This window comes from Corapipo altera, unplaced genomic scaffold (assembly GCF_003945725.1).
Source record: "Corapipo altera isolate COAL_440 unplaced genomic scaffold, ASM394572v1 124, whole genome shotgun sequence".
Classification (NCBI taxonomy): domain Eukaryota; kingdom Metazoa; phylum Chordata; class Aves; order Passeriformes; family Pipridae; genus Corapipo; species Corapipo altera.
In genome coordinates this window covers 1600703-1618341 of record NW_020884967.1, presented here as the reverse complement: position 1 = coordinate 1618341, position 17639 = coordinate 1600703, and the positions used below count along the sequence as shown (strand labels likewise).

The 17639-nt window shown below is 47.6% G+C and overlaps 1 protein-coding gene and 1 long non-coding RNA gene across 4 annotated transcripts in view; one reads left to right on the top strand and one right to left on the bottom strand.

Annotated features, from left to right (window-relative positions):
* Positions 1–17639, bottom strand: part of PHF2 (PHD finger protein 2) — an 82744-nt gene that overhangs the window by 47326 nt on the left and 17779 nt on the right. The gene's annotated exons all lie outside the window — the stretch shown is intronic.
* On the top strand, positions 12117–13204 carry LOC113957448. Its single transcript, XR_003531162.1, has 2 exons — positions 12117–12203; positions 13057–13204. It is a non-coding gene; the product is annotated as an uncharacterized LOC113957448 (long non-coding RNA).

Genomic DNA, 17639 nt, shown 5'->3' with positions numbered 1-17639 from the left:
TCCCTTCCCTTCTCCAGCACAGAAGAAATCACTGCATTTTTATAGGTAATAAAGGTCATAATTAGTGATTAACTGGATCTCATCCTCATCCCTTAACGACTGGTATCATTCCTTGGTGTGTCACTGATTGTGTGTCGCACAATAAGGCTCTTCCTTAACAACAAGGTGTCATTTGTACAGAAGACACCTGTCCAGTTCCAGAAGCCCCCACCACCTGAACAAAGCTGTGGGTACTGCATGAAAACAGGAGAGTGGAGAGGCTCACGCTTCACTTTTTGACACCAGGCCAACGCTAAGTGACAGCAGTTTCTTGTGTCCACATCCCGGCATCCAGAAATGCAACAGCCAACACCACGGGTACAGGAGATGTTAAAGAGAAGACAGAAAAGGGGAAAGAAGGAAGAGAGCAATGAAATGAGCTGTTCCCTGGGTTCACTTCTCCTGGGATGTTTTCCTGGTGGCTGTTACAGGGTGAACTCTGACCAGGGCTCCCCTGTGGGCTCACCAGTGTCTCCAGAGCAAACAGACAAGCCTTTTCCTAAGCAGAAGGATTTGTCTCATCTAAGCAGTCACATGTTTTCACAAAATAGGGATTTTGGAGAGCTGAAGCCTGCTGTCAGTTAGGGTTAAAGCAAAGCAGGAGCTTGGGAGTCATTTGGGAGAACAGAGAGACACATGTCAGTGCCTCTTCTGGAGAATATCCAAGACCAAGGATGGCAGACAAAACCAGTGTGCTGGTGTGGGCACATGGGTGAGGGCCCCCTGCATGGGACATGTCAAATTAAGGCCCAAATGAGAGACAACCCAAGCTGTACTGGACAGCCAGGATTTTATGTCACCTCTCAAATGCTCACAGAAACACAAATGTAGAGGGAAAGGCCTCCTTTGCAAACCGAGGGGCACCTGCGCAGTGCCCGTGAAGAGCCCGGCAGCTTCACCAGCACACGAGCACAGAGCAGGGAAAATCCCCACTGTTCTTTGGGTTGCTTGGACTGCTTTTCATCCCAGAAAATGAGCTCGCTTTTTGACTCAGTTCTCCCCTGTACTCCGTAACACCAACAGCTGCCCCCAGCCTCGAGGCCTCTGTCTTATAATGAACAAACCCTCGCTCGGGGCTTTGGGGATGCTCAGCCCTGTGCAAGAGTTGGGTCGTGCCACCCACACAGAGCTCTGGCTGCAGAGGCTTCACAGAACCACACAACCTCCTGAGCTGGAAGGGACCCACAAGGATCATCCAGTCCAACCCCTGACCCTGCACAGACACCTCAACAATCCCCCCCTGTCCCTGAGAGCGTTGTCCAAACCCTCCTGGAGCTCTGTCAGCCTTGGTGCTGTGCCCACTGCCCTGGGGAGCCTGGTCAGTGCCTGACCACCCTCTGGGGGAAGAATCTTTTCCTAATATCCATCCTAAACCTCCTTGGACACAGTTTGTCTGCCTGCAAATTCTCCTGTGGGTGTTTACAAATACATCTTTTCCTGGTGACATCAACCTTTTCAGGGTATCTGACTCCACACATTTTCACAGTTACTTTTTTGAACTAAAATTTACATTAGTGTTTCTGTAATTCCATGATTCCAAACAGGCATAGCAATATCCATCCTGCAGCTTCCCCCTGGCCATGTGCTGTGCAAAGCAGGTGCACAGGGTGCAATTCAGCCCCCCAGTTCAGGAGAGCATGGGGGGCATCAACCCTGACCAGCCCCCGGGAGCCAGTGCCAGCCCCAGAGCAGCCCCCCAGCCAGCCTTTCCCAGGACCCACATCCAGGCTCTAATGAGAAAAAGGGTACAAACAGGGATGAACTCAGGGAGGACTTCAAAGGTTCTCCTTAATCCTCCAGTACATCTTTTCTTGAATGTGAACAGCCTGGTCACACCACCCCTTTCAGCACCCGGAGCGAGGGCTGTGCTGTCTCAGGGGCACAGGGTGGGATGCGTGGCCACTTCTCCCATGTTCATTATTTGGGAATTCTTTGGGGCATGGGGATGGTGCCCGCTCTGATGTTTGCAATTTGCTGGAATTTAATAGCTTGTTACACAGCAGGTGCCTTTTCCCTTTGGAAAGAGGAAAAGAGTGATTCTGCTTGTTACAGCCTGGCTGAGAAATGCCAATGGGGTTCAATTCCAGCCAGGAGATGCTCTCCCTGCCTTTTCATCCCAGAGCTTCAGCCCACTGTATGAGCTGCTGTCTTGGATAAACTCGGCTCTCTGGTTGGCTGAACCATTTTTTGTGATTTTTTTTCCAAACTTGTGGTATGCAGCAGAGCATTCCCCTTTGGGAGAAAACAGGAATTACTTGACCTCTATAAAACTATTAGTAAAAGTGAGTGAACTCGGGATCTCACTGGAAAACATCCATTACAGCCAGTTAAGCCAGCTGTATGATATTTTTTTAATTGCAAACATTCAAGGGACTGCAGGGATGTTGCTGGCCAGTGCAGTTGCTTGGCCCCTCTGTGTTGAAGAGAATAAGCTGCCCCATTGCTGGTGTGAAGCCCCAAACTACAACAAGAACTCCCCACTCAGGGAAATGATTGGCTGCTTGGGACACAAGGCTTGCTACTCCTATTGGAACTGGCAATCTGCTCTGAGCTCACCAGAGAGCAAAACTCACAGGCAGAGGTTTAAAAACATGAGCTGGACACTTTTCAGAAGGAGCATCCCAAACTGCAAGGAAACCTAAAATAAAACTAAGCACAAAAACAGAATGCAGCCATTGGGAACTGAAACTGCATTGAGAGAACTATGGGTTTCTGTCATCAACAACAGCCAGATTCTTCATGCCTGAGTCATACAACAAGTTTAAAAACACCAGAACCAAATCGTATTTAGCAACCGGGGTCATTATCACAGGATCTATTTCCCTGAGGTGTAATAGTTTTGTTCCTATTACACTGAACACTAGGAATGATCCTCCTCCCCTGCTGTTTGTGAGTGGGTCAGTTGGGGTGGAAAAGGCTCCCTGGTTTTTTGGAGGCATTAGACCTGACCCACTCCCTGCTGTTCTCAGTGGTTTCTGCCATCTCAACACATTACAAAGCAAAGCAAAGAGTAACTTGCTTTTTACATCTTGCCATCCAGAAGGACCTGGACAAGCTCGACCAGTGGCCCATGGGAATCCCTGGCAGTTCAACAAATCAAGTGCAAGTGCTGCACCTGGGTCAGGGCAACCCCTGCTATCATTCCAGGCAGGGGGATGAACAGATTGAAAGCAGCCCTTCCAAGAAGGACCTGGGGGTGCTGGTGGGTGAGAGGCTGGACATGACCCAGCACCCAGAACCCCCCTGTGCCCTGGGCTGATCCCCCAGTGTGGGCAGCAGGGCAGGGGGGATTCTGCCCCTCTGCCCCTCAGGTGAGACCCCCCTGCAGAGCTGCTCCAGCCCTGGGGAACAGCACAGGAAAGACATGGAGTTGCTGGAGAGAGTCCAGAGGAGGTACCAAGATGATGAGAGGGATGGAGCAGCTCTGCTGGGAGGAAAGGTGAGAGAATTGGGATTGTTCAGGCTGGAAAAGAGAAGGTTTCATGATGACCTAATTGTGGCCTTCCAGTACCTTCCAGAGCCGACAAGAAAGATGGAGAGAGACTATTTACAAGGGTCTGGAGTGACAGGACAAGGGGGAATGGCTTCACACTGAAAGAGAGCAGGTTTAGATTAAACATTTGGAAGAAATTATTTACTATAAATTTGGTGAGGCCCTGGTACAGGTTGCCCAGAGAAGCTGTGGCTGCCCCATCCCTGGGAGTGCCCAAGGTCAGGTTGGACAGGGTTTGGAACAACCTGGGATAGTGGAAGGTGTCCCTGCCCATGGCAGGGAGTGGAAATGGATGGGCTTAAAGGTCCCTTCCAACCCAAACCACTCTGTGACTGATTCTATGCTTCTATATGGTTGTGTTCCTGTTATTCATAGGTATAAAATGCTGAACTGCTCCAGTGGCTTCGGTGCAGAAATGTCATCTTCAGCCTCTACCAAAACTCAAAATACCACAGAGAAGATTCTCCTTAATTGATGGTAAGAATATGAGTCCCTAAAATATATTGCATGCTACACAACTGTTTGACCCTGGGGAAAAAATTGTAACTTTTCACCCCAAAAGGAGCAATAAAAAACTATATTGGGGAAAACAAAAACGGGAAAAGTGGTATTTGTCTTGAAGTGAGCCACTGAAGAACGCTGCAGAAAGGAGGGTGATTTTTAAAAGCCCCTCTGAAGCCCCTTGGAAGCCCAGGTCTGATTTTCATTAGTGGTGCTCACACTCAAAGTCTCTGAGCCATACACGTTTGGCTGCATTTTCTTTCCTTCAGCTATGCATTTAAGGTACAAGCCACATTCCAGGTGCTGGTCTAGTCTTTCTGGTCTGCTCCTGGGGCAGAAAGGACAGAGAAATTTCCCTCATTGCTCAGCTGGGAATTCTACTGTGCAGGGCATGCCTGGATGCCACAGAACCAGCCGGCGTTACCTGCTTTCATACCAGGTAACTAAAGTGCTCAATAACATATCAAACTCAAGACTGATTTAGTATTCCTTTCCTAAGAACAGGTAGAGCAATGCAGGGAACCACAATCTTCACATATTTATCACAGGGAAAGAGGGCTGCAGTCACAATGAGCTGTGACCAAAACATCTCTGTACCTCTGTTAATATCATATTTAGGGAATGTAATAACTTAAAAGTATTTTCTCAACATTGGTTGCTCTGTGGAGTCCTTTACATTTTCTTGATGTCATCCATAGAGCAAATTTAAGCCTATGACATCAGGCTCGGGTTTTTTTCAGATTGAAAGTCTGTTAAAAGCAAACATTGATTTCCAGGGATTCCTGGAACATGCAGGATTTGAAGACTTTTTTCTGACCCCTGGAGAAACTCAAAGCTGTTTGAACTCCAAAGAGCCCTCAGTGGTTACACCACATCAGCACATCCATTACGGCACCAACAGAGCAGCTGGAGCTCCACAGAACAGCTGGAACCTCAACCCAACTCTGTGAATATCCCCTCAGGGACCCAAGCTGGGTGTCACAGCAGGGCTAACACGGCCCCAGTGTGGAATACAATTTACCTGCCCAAAGAACACTTAGTGATTCTCAGTGTTCTGTCCCATTTACTTGACTACAGCTTGATGGGTGTCAATGACTTGATGGTATTACAACTTGACATGGAAAAGCCATTTTCTCACCTAACAACTATCCAGATTTAAGTATTAGCTTCATGTCAAAGTGTTCCTGGTGAACCCAATACTGTTTTGTCATGGTAGTGCTGCCTGGGATGTGAACACAAGCCAACCTGCCATCCACACCTTCCTCTGGCCTTGCAGTCTCTCCTTTTCATGCCAAGTTCTTCCTCAATGCAAGAGTCAACATCACCTCTCTCACCCAGGAATCGACAGACCCTCCAGAAAGAGCTGAGAGCGCACTTTACAAACATCAGCTTGTGTAAGAATTCTGTTTTCCTGGTTTGCATTTAAACCTCCACCATGCTTAGGAACCACAAATCGTTACACAAGGCGTTTAGTGTCAGGGAAACTCACAGAAAACACACATTCTAGATTTATGCTTGAGACCATCCCCAGAAAAGGCATTTTTAGCTTGTAAACTAGAGGTTTTCCACAATCTGAATTAGAGAATCACAGAATCACAGAATAGTTTAGGTTGGATGGGACCTTTAAAGGTCATATATCCATAAGACATTTGCCTACACCTTGGAGTTAAGACTTGTGTAATCATGATATACACACGCTTTATGACCTGCAGTGCCTCCATGCTGTAGCTGAAGCCACCTGCAGGTCCTCCTGACCTGTGCAGATACTGGATGTCAAGACAACAGCTTCAACTAATGCTTTGCTGCAGAGGCTGGACCCAAACGACTCTCTGGGGTCTGTTCACATGTGCCATGCACCTTGTTCCTGTTTGTTACATTACAAACTGCCCAGGCCACACAGCCTCCCCCACCAGACCCACCGTACCGGGGCAGTGTCCCATCCAGGGGTGAACCTGCCCTCAGGTCTGGGCTCCTGGGGAGGGGGAACAGTCAGGTGGCTGTTGCTGCACCACAGAGCATGGGTGGGAGAAGGGGGGAAACCACAGCCTGTGGATCTCTTTGGTAAAGCTGCACCTGGAGCTTCTGCAGCTGCAGCACAGGCAGGGCCTGGAGAGCACAGGAGCCCAGCCCTGGCACTGCCCTGGGAGCCAGAAGCAGCTCTGCTGGCCTTGGGCAAGCCCACAGCTGGGATTCTGCTCCCCTAAGGAGCAATGACAAATAGTGAGCAGTGGCCAAATCACATCCTGAGAGCAAGGACTGTTTATTTAATACAAACCTCCCTCCAAACAGATAACATACCTCTAGCTGTTCCTGCTCTAGGGTAGTCCCCAAGAAGTTTACTACTTGTGCCACAGAATCCCAGAATCTCCTGGGTTGGAAGGGACCCACAAGGATCATCCAGTCCAACCCCTGGCCCTGCACAGGCCCATCCCCAACAGTCACCCCCTGTGCCCCAGAGGATCAGCCAAACCCTCCTGGAGCTCTGGCAGCCTTGGGGCTGTGCCCACTGCCCTGGGGAGCCTGGGCAGTGCCCAACCAGCCTCTGGGGGAAGAACCTTTGGCTGAGATCCAACCTGAGCCTGCCCTGACACAGCTCCAGCCATTCCCTGGCTGCTGTCCCTGGTCCCCCCAGAGCAGAGCTCAGTCCCTGCCCCTCCTCTGCCCCTGCCCAGGCAGTTGGAACTGCACTGAGGTCTCCCCTCAGTCTCCTCTGCTCCAGCTGAACACACCAAGTGCCCTCAGTGTCCTCCCACAGCTTCCAATCAAGGCCCTTCCCCATCTCTGTTGCTTCTTTTGGACACTGTTCATTTAATACAAACCTCTCTCCAGACAGACCACACACCCCCAGCTGTTCCTTCCCAAGAAGCTTTCTCCCTGTGTCACTTGAAAGCCACCACCACCCTGCTCTTAAGAAGGTGTTTCAGTGGGTTTAAAGCTCTTCTGCTCTCTAAGTCCTCAGATGGCCTGAGAGGAAAGATGGATCCTTTGAGCAAACATCTTGCCTCTTGTTTTCCAAGGGCATACTGGGGTGTGTCAGGTGTCCAGGGACTCTGAAGGGACATCAGAACAGCTGGTAAAAAAATCTGATAGCCAAGTAACTTCTCACTTATTCATACAATTATTATTAATAAATCAATGCAGATCTACATCTCATCTCTCACAGTTTGGCCAAACCAATTGGGATACATTTGACCTTGAATGTTGAACACGTTCATTGTAACTCTTCAAAATCCACCAGTCCCAGAAGTTACTCTGGAAAGTAAGGAGCTTGAAGAACCACTGGGTATCTGCAAAGGTTAACCCCAGCTTTTGCAGCCCTGACAATAATGGAGTGTACAACTCCATCACAAGTGGGTACCAAACCACCCTGGAGCCCTGAGTGCCTGCACGGGGCTGTGGGCGGCAGTGGCACCAGGGCTACTCCAGCTGACCAACCAAAAACTGCTGCTGGTGGACTTATCTATGCTTCAGTCTAGTTGTATTGAAGCCACTCCTGAGGGACCATGCTCAGAAAAGCCTGTGCTCATGGGACACAGGTAAATTTCTAGATTTCCAAAGCCTAAACCCAGTTCCTTCCCTACAGCACCCAAGAACACAACGCCCTGGCACAGGTTGCCCAGGGAAGCTGCAGCTGCCCGATCCCTGGAAGTGTCCAAGGCCAGGTTGGATGCAGCTTGGAACAACCTGGTCTTCCAGGTCTCTTCTAACCCAAACCATACTGTGATTCTTGGATTCCATTTTACCATGAAAACAAGTTGCTCAAAGATTGCTGTTCCCTACATTGCAGGCAGCAATACATAAACACTGGGGTGCCAATCCAGGGAAACAACACTCTTTATGACGAGCAGCATGAAAAGCTTGATGTCCTGTCACATGGGTGTCTATGCTCACTTCAACATGCTACAAGTCACTAATTGCTGCTTTAGTTTTCAATATCTCCCCTCACAAAAGGTAAGAAATTCACCAAGGAAACAGTGGTGGCCTTTGCTCAGGTGTGTTTGCTGATGAATCATTTCCCTCTGCAGCCCCTGCTGACTTAGGGGTCTTTTCCAAACCCTTAGAGGTCTTCTCCAAACTTAACAATTCTGTGGTTCTATGACTCTGAAGCCCCAGCTCCATCTGGATTCAGGTCACTTCTCCAATGCCCCTGCCTTTGCTATTAGGAGCGGGTGGCAGTGAACTGGGTCACAGTCTCAGCTCCATCCCCTGCTGCTGGATACCCAAGCAGGTCCTTGGCTCTGCCCTCCATGAGGGAGCAAAGAGTCAGGGAGACCCAATTCTGCTTTCTGAAGACACCATAAGTAGGTCAGGCGAGGAGCAGAGATGTGATCTGGCTCTCACCCATGCTTTAAGCAAAACATGTTAATTTACAAGATGAAAATAGCCCCAAAGAGACAGGATGCCGTGTAGAAGACAAAGTATTAACATAAATAAACTCTGAAACATCCTCACTGCCCCCTTCCTGAAGCAGGAACAGAGGCAGGGATGTGTAGGAAGAATGTGAGATGTGCCTTTCCTGTGGAGCACTGTCTACAAGAGGCTGCAGCACTGCCACACTATCCCAGGAACAGCACATTCCAGGGACCAAAACCATGGGAACTTACAATGCCTCACCAGAAGGTAAATTCACACAGGAATTGTAATCACTTGAGCCAATTCCTGCTCTTGCAGCCCATCCTCTTCCATGCATGTGGGAGCTCAGTTTGGATCTGCTTATGTCCTATTAATAGGAAGAAACCTAAATATGGAAAAGGAAATATAAAAGGGACAAACACCCATTTTGAACCAAGATGAATGAATGTCATGAATCCTAAGGCTGTTTTTCAAATGCACACAAATCTATCCCATGTCTTCTCACACCTGGTTGTTCTATTCTGTGTCAAATACATTTTATCTGGGTTTCAGGGGAAGTTCTATCTACAGTCCCTTTTCTCATTGCAATATTCATGAAATTTTTCCTTAAGTTTAGCTTCTGATTAAATTGTATCACTTTATTTTATTCTATTGTATTGTATTTTATTTTAATTATTGCACTGTATTTTATTTTATTATTTCATTTTATTTTACATTTTATTTTGATTATTTCATTTTAAATTCACTACAAGACATTTTAGTTTCCAGAATAAAACTCTACGAACTTGACATGAATAGTGGAACTTGTCAAATTTATCCCCTATCCTCTCAGAATTTTAAAACAAAATACAAAGTAAAGTCACTATCTCTTCCCCACTGGAGACACAGACACATCTGTATATGCATAAACCTACACAGTCAGACACAAAGAACGTTTTCACACAACCACGGTCTTGACCATGAATAGACTCCATGTATCCATCAGGGAATTATTATTGATTTTATCTGGGAGATACTCAGAGGCTGAGAGGAACCTCCAAGTCTGAGATCACACGTGTACTGACAGACATTGAACACTGTGACCCACCTCAGGACAGGACTGACCACACTCACCCCAACAGGTACCGGCTGAGCTGCTGACACAACGTACAGTCACGGAATATCCTGAGTTGGAAAGGACCCACAAGGATCATCCTGTCCAACCCCTGGCCCTGCACACACATCCCAGCAAACCCACCCTGTCCCTGAGAGTGTTGTCCAAACCCTCCTGGAGCTCTGGCAGCCTTGGGACTGTGCCCACTGCCCTGGGGAGCCTGGGCAGTGCCCAACCAGCCTCTGGGGGAAGAACCTTTTGCTGAGATCCAACCTGAGCCTGCCCTGACACAGCTCCAGCCATTCCTTTGGGTCCTTGGGTCACCAGAGACTTGGAGCCTTCTGTAAGGGGATATTTGTGAGGGTCACAGGGGTCCCTTAGGGCTCTTAGGCTTGTACCTCACTCTCGCTGCCATCACTTGAATTTCTCTAACACCAGTGAAACATCGCTCAGCATGACCAAGGTTCTTAAGGAGCCAGAGAACCATCCACCTCCTGTGCCTGTTGAAACCAACACCTATGGAAACAATCTGACAGTGTTTCTTAAAACCAAGGCGTTCTATATCAGCATACAGTGAAATGACAGAAGCAGAGATGTGCATCAACCCCACTTTTGCAGATCCATCGAGACAAGCGTGATGTCTTCCTTCCATCTGTATCTTTGGGCCTTGATGAACCATTGTGATTATTTCTGAGGCTGATGAGAGGAGGTCTGGTCTTCATCCAGAAACCAAGACCAAGAAAAATGCCAAGGTCCACCTACAAGACTGGACCCTTGGAGTGGAAGGTCCTCAAAGGAAGCTGTGCTCCGGCCGGAGCGGTGCCCTTGGGCAGGTCCCTGCAGCGTGGCACTGGTCCTTTCCAAACCAGATCCACTGCAGGGCCCTGAGCCAGCTACACAAATGTATGGCTGGTGATTCTGTGCTTTGCCTTGTTATAAATAGTAAGGTTTCATTTCCTTCATAGAGCTTTTGATTTGTTTCCTTTGGGAGACTCATGGGTTTTAATGGCATTAATTCCTATTTGCCAACCTTGTCCATATAAATGAGGATCTTCATTAAATGAATGTTAAGCGACGAGCACTATAATTAGGACAGATTTAAAAGGCAGTATGTCTAAATCAGAGACTGCCCAAGATGTTCTCTTTTTTATTAAGATATAATTCGAAGGAGAATTACTACTTAGTTTGAAAGGAATTATATTTTCCAACAATCTCTTCTCACTGAGGGAATGTACAGAGCAAGGATGTACACCTTGCTTCAGAAGTGAAGCCCAGATCTCCCAATCCCTACTGCTGACAGATGATACTCTCACAAGAACAAGGGTGGGTGAAAAGTGTCAGATGGTACCTTTTCCCCTCTAATTATTTTAGGTCAACTTAAAATTCTATTCAATCTCTCTGTCACATAATTTAAAATAATTAAAGACTTAGAGACTGACCCCAACATTCAGTCACACAATCCCAGCTGACTGCAATGCCTGTCATCTGGATGACATCAGAAGCAACACCTTGAAGAGATATCACCACTGCCACCATGGGGAGAATCGCTCATGCCATTTACTGCACAGTAACATATTCCCATCTGCACCCAAACCTCACCACCTTCCCATGACACCTGGGTAATCAGAGCCAGATCCTGCTCTCAGTCACACCAGGCTCCCATATTGGTTTGGGTTGGAAGGGATCTTTAAGCCCATCCAGTTCCACCCCCTGCCATGGGCAGGGACAGCTTCCACTAGCCCAGGTTGCTCCAAGCCCTGTCCAACCTGTCCTTGGACATTTCCAGGGATGGGGCAGCCACAGCTTCTCTGGGAAACCTGTGCCAGGGCCTCCCCACCTTCACAACCAAGAATTCCTTCCCAATATCCCATCTAACCCTGCCCTCTGGCAGTGGGAAGCCATTCCCCCTTGTCCTGTCACTTCATCTCTTTTCCAAAGTCCCTCTTCAGCTCTCTTGGAGCCCCTTTAGGCTCTGGAAGGGGCTTTAAGGTCTCCCTGAAGCCTTTGCTTTTCCAGGCTGAATACTCCAGCTTCTTCCCCTCCTCATTACTGGGTTTCCCAAAAGCAGATGGGAAATAAGCCAAGAGAGAGGGAACCAGAGAAAGAGGCAGTGGTAAAAAGCAGGAACAAAACCAAACTCAAGGAGAAAATTGCCAAAGTTTGAACTAAACCCAAAATGTCAAGAAGTCTATTAAACAAATACCACAAAAATAACCCTCCTCACAAAATCATTCTCTTAGTTTTAGTTTATTCCTTGTGTAGCCCCACTGAAAGGAGCAGCACTGATCCACAAAAGAATCTGGCCACATGTAAAAACTTTTTCCAGTCTGAGTGGCCACACTGCAGCTTCAGGGAGTCAAGAAGGGCTCATCCCAGCCTGGGAGCAGGGGAAGGTGATAAAGCAGATCACACCACTGTGCAGGCCTTGCCCAGCACCCACTGCACCCCAGCCCAGGCCACTGCTGGGACGACAGAGCTCCTGCTCTCAGGGCAATCCAGCAGTCTGCAGGTGTGACGAGTGAACTGCTCTGCACGTGTTTTGTCTGTGTTGCTTTCCTCCTCTGCTCTGCTCCTTTCGCTGGTCACCTTCTGTTCTTTACATACAGTTTCTGTTTCATCTTCAACTGACGTGCAGGTGCCACCGACAACCGCCAAACACACCAGCCACGACCCCCGGCCTGCTCGGCGGGACAGCACCTCTGCTCTTCTGCTACTCAGCTTGAGGTAGATACACCTGAACAGACACCTTTTGCTCTCTGCAGAAGAATTCAGACACAAACCATCACGAGTGGAGCACATCTCCGGGCTCCCCTTGCACGGCGATACCCGGCTGCAGGGTCCCCTCCCCACAGCTCATGCTGGTGGCACTCTGTGACCAACACAGCATCCCCTCCATCGAGTGACCCACACAGGACTCTTGGCCCAGTAGAATCACAGAATCATTTAGGTTGAAAAAGACTCTGAAGATCACCAAGTCCAACCATTCCCCAGCACTGCCAAGGCCACCACTAACCCGTGTCCCCAGGTGCCACATCTACACATCTTTTAAATCCCTCCAGGGATGGTGACTCCACCATTGCCCTGGGCAGCTGTGCCAGGGCTGGACAACTCTTTCCATGAAGGAATTTTCCCAGTATCCAACCTAAGCCTCCCCTGTTGCAACTTGAGGCCATTTCCTCTCATCCTGTCCCTTGTTCCCTGGGAGCAGAGCCTGACACCTCCCCCCCATGGCTTCCCCCTTCTGTCAGAAAGTTGTAGAGAGTGAGAAGGTCCCCCCTGAGCCTCCTTTTCCCCAGGCTGAGCCCCCCCAGCTCCATCAGAGGCTCCTAATCAGGTTTGTGCTCCAGACCCTTCTAGTAAAGAGAGATGCAATAACTTCAGGAACAGCAACATGACAGGAACAAGTAAGGAAAAAAGTACCTTTTAAGTAAGCAAAAAGAAGAAAAAGAACACTGTGGAAGAGAAACATGGTCTTGTCTGCAATAAAACATCCAGGTACTCAGGAGATCTGCATTAACGTGCCTAATCATTGTCTTAAAAAGACATTAAAACCTTTTGGTTTGATTCTGTCTTACAGATGATGAGCACTGCTGAGGAGAGACTTCTAATCCCCAACAGCTCTTAACACAATAGACCTCAACCCCCGCTGAAGACTAGATGCAAGACCGCCAAAAGTAAATACTGTGGATATTTGTAGGGACTCGTAAAGCTCCTCTCATGTTTCAGTTTTCAGTCTTCTCATGTTTCACGTTTTCAGATCACTCATTGTGACCTACAGTCAGCAGAGAGCACAGACCTTTGCAATGCAAGACTTTGAACTACATCCTGCTGCACACGTTGGGTTTGAGCAGAAACAACTTGTTTCCCAAGGCAGAGTGGAAATATGGGAAGACACTCAAGAAAATATTCTTGGGAAGACACTCAAGAAAATATTCTTGGGAATACACTCGAGAAAATATTCTTGTGAGAGTGAATATGCTTGAAGCATTTTGCCCTGGAATCTGAAGAGTGTTTCTCTTGTGAGTAGGGAAGGGGAGCCCAGGCCTCACTGAGGACAGGTCATTTAATGTAAGGGCAGCTGTTTCCAATGACAGTCATAGAGTGGAATCACAGCACAGTTTGAGTTGGAAGGAACCTTAAAGCACATCTTCTTTCAGCCCCAAACCCTATCTGCCCTGTCCTAAGGAAAGCAGCAGCTCCATGCCCAGGAGTATGTGGCTTTGGGGTTTGTTGCCAGTGCACTCATGGACCAGCCTGACTCTCACCTTACAGGCTCGATGCCCTCAGACCTGTCTCCTCACAGGACACTCCTAACAAAAGCCTCTGTCAGCAGAACAATTCCTCCTAAACTTCCTGATGGCTGAGATCTGAAAAACAAGCAGGTGGACACCAAGGATTTCTCCCTGAGGTCACTGAGAGCTCTACAGAGTAAAGGGCACTTGCAAGCTGAGTCCTGGTCCTGGGGCTTGCCTGGATGAAAACGCTGTGCTGGGTTAATGGCCATACACCACGAAGTGGATTCAAGCATAAAACTGCCCTTTACCCTTCCTCCCTCTGGCTCCCAGCTCATACCAGGCTGCACAAGCAACTCTCCAGATCCCTACAAACTACCTCTATCACCACACACCCCACAAAACTTCCCTATGGAATTAGTGTTGGATTGATCAAAATAAATCCTTCTTTATCTGCTGCACACAACCAAGGGATGGAGTGATGAAGTGCATTCTCTCACATGCACTGAGAGTCAAGTGCCACAGTAAACAAAAAATCCCAGGAATGGACTCATTTTCACATACATTTTGGAAACCACGGGCTGCATTCTGCCCAGTGCAGAAGGGAGCAGGAAAGGGAATTGTCTCAAGGAAAATAACCCTTGCATTATTGTATAATCAACAAAATTCCATGTGCCTTAGCACTTCTTCCTCACACAACGTGTCACCTCAGCGGTTGACCACAGCTCCATGAAGAGCTCCAGGCTGTAGACTGTGGAAAAGCCACAGTCAGAACAGCCTTGTACAAACTCAGCATAAACTTTCCTCCACAGAGAAGCGCTGTGATCCAGCCTGCACGTGTTTTCACTCATAGGACACCTTCTCCCCATCACAGGTCAAACTGCTTTAGGGAAGTGTCTGCTATCAGTATGTGCCTTTTGTTCCTCAGTAAAAAAAAACTGTTGTCATTGTATAAATGAAATACCACCCATCTTGGAAAAAAGGAAATGAATCAAACTAAAATAAATGAAGTTTCTAGATCACAGCAACCTACAGCTATTGCACAACCCCAGTCTTTGCCAGCATCACACTGTTATGTGGCCTACCTAGGACCAGTGTGTGCCAGCAACAAAACTGTTTCCCAAAGCTGAAGGTCAGAAACCCAAAAACCAGCAATGCTTCACTGCTCAATTCCTTGAGGCCCCACAGGCCAAGGTCTCATGGTTCAATAGAACACATCACACAAATGGACGAGATCCCACAGACCAACACAGCCAACTCCTGAGGAAGACCAGTCTGGGTGAGCCCTGGCAGCCACCAGCCCACCACGGCCACAGGCAGCACCGGGAATTTGATTTCACTCCAGCCTTTCTTTGCTGCCCCAAGGATTCAAAGATGAAAGGTATCTCTACCAGGAATGCCACTCCACCAGTGGCCGAGCAGACAGGCTACCTTCCTGGAAGAGACCCCCAGGAGAAGGGACACCAAAAGCTGTGCTAAACCCAAGACCTGAGGAGCAGAAGCCAGGTTCAGCTGCGCTGGCTCATTTCCCCCGTAATGCAGCACTATAACACACACCAGTGTGGTACTGCTTGGTGAAACACATCCCTTTTGCCCTCTGAAATTCTAGGAATTAACTTTCAAAAATAAGCGCAAACATATCAAGAAATCAGCCATCAGGTAAAACCTCTAAAAACTGACTGCAGCCTCACCACGACCCTGTCATTCCATTTCTCTTTCCAACAGCAACGTTACTGCAAATACTCCTACAGTAACACCGGCTGTTCAAGATCCACAGCCTACCAAACTACCTGTAACACTGGCTTGCTACAAACAACAGACCCCTAAGAAATTTTTAATTTTGTAACTTGTCCTCCAAAAGCCACAGCACTTGGAGCAGCTCCGCTCCCTCGTGCTGGGACTGCAGTGGGATGGGGACAGCAGGGATGTCACACACCCTGGGGACAGGTGTGCTGGTTACACTTGGGATACAGTTAGTTTTCTTCACAGTCACTAGGACAGGGTTACTTTCTGTTCTCTCTTCTCTGAAAGCTTGTTTCCTTTGAAAGTCACAGGGATCCCACCTTCAGCTGCTGTCCACTCGTCCAGCTGCACTGCAGCTGGCTGTACCAATCCTCACTCACTAAACCTGGGTCCCTATATTTTCCCTTCCCTGTTGTGTACACAGACCCTTCCAGGACCTTCCCCTGGCCGCAGAGGGTGTGGCAGTGTCCATCCTCAGCAGGGAGATGCTCCCCGCAGCACCTCAGAGGCTGCCATAACCCAACCCCCAGGTGCCTACAGACAGCAGCCTCACCAAATTTCTATCACCAAATCCTGAATATGCCTGTTTCCAGAATTCAAGCTGTGGATGTGCAAGAGGAAGGCAGAGGAAGGAGAAGGACCTGCCCAAGGGGATAAAAGTGTCTGTAGGTACTCCCTGGGCACATCTAAAAATGTCCAAGTAATCTTGCTGTATGAAGAACTGCTGTGCTGGTCTGTGATCTCACACCCCACAATTTCAGCAGTGTAAAGCTGCACCTCAGGCTGATCTTTCTCACTCTTGTTTTCTTTTGAGGGATAATTTCCAGTTTCTGTGGATAGATCCAGAGTGAACCTCCAGACCCCACGACATTTGAATCAAGAACTGGAGAAGAAACAGAGCTTTCTCCACTGCTAAAGGAGTTCAGGTGCTTTTCTTGTGCACAGGTAACAAAATGGGTTTGGATTTCAAGCTGGATAGGTACATCTGCACTGACATTGGCAAAGGTGGGTTTGCAAATAATCAAGCTCTGAGGAGGGGAAATGTGTTTCAATCACTGGTTTTCAGCTTGTTGAAATCAAATGATGCCTTTGCCATCCTGCACCCGAGTTCGAGGGCTCACTTATACCGAGCAATGGCAGTGATTTTCCTGTACACAACCCTCTGGGTTAAACATCTCTATGGGAGGTCCCACAAGTCCAAGTTTTAGTGTTTCAGTTACTGAGGCTGCATAAACACTTTAAACCAAACCAGCTGAGTGCTGTCAGAGCTGCTCTGCCCAGGCAACATCAGTAACTTCGTACAGCAATAACCACTTGTACATGTGTGTATTTATACACACAAGTACAACTCCGACTACTGCATGTGCTTGACTTGCTTTAATTGTGCCATCCATTTATATAACCATTTATATAACTTATTTTTAAATCTGAGGTAACTTATCACTGTAATTTGCATGAGCATGCTCAGATCTCTCTAAAAATACTGATCAATGATTGGCTCTCATTTTCAGCCTAAGTACCCTTTGCATGTGTTCTTTATACATATATAAATATATATATATATAAATACATATATATATATAAATTTATAAACACATGGAAATCCTGATAGTACCCTGGTGTTACCTTTTAATGCTCTATTTTGCATGACCAACATTTTGAGCCAACAGTAACATTCACAGAGAAGCTCCAAAATGAGCTGACAGTATCACGAGGAAGGAAGAAGGAATGGGAATGATTTTCAGTGTCATATTTACTAAGAACTTAATATATTAAACCCAACAACAACACAATTAAAGAATGATAAATTATTAACAGACCCCCCAAACCATTCTTGATTGTTTCCATTGTTGAGCTCCATGACCTGCTCTTGTATCTTTATTTCATTTCAGCACTTCGAATACGTTTTTCAAAAGATTAACATCAAATTTCACATGACTTAATTACAGCTTTATCACATTTTATTCCTATTTCAAGATGCAAATTGGCTTTACATGTCTCCATGTACATCCATGGAGATGTACATGGATCTGCATGTCCTTGCCATGCCACCCTCCAGCCAGCTCACCCCCAGGATAACCCATCCATGTGACAGTACAGGATCCTCCTGCCCACAGAGTGCTCAGCACTGTCCCATTGCTGAAAACAACCACTGTGGAGATGCTTCATCTTCACCTTTGATACA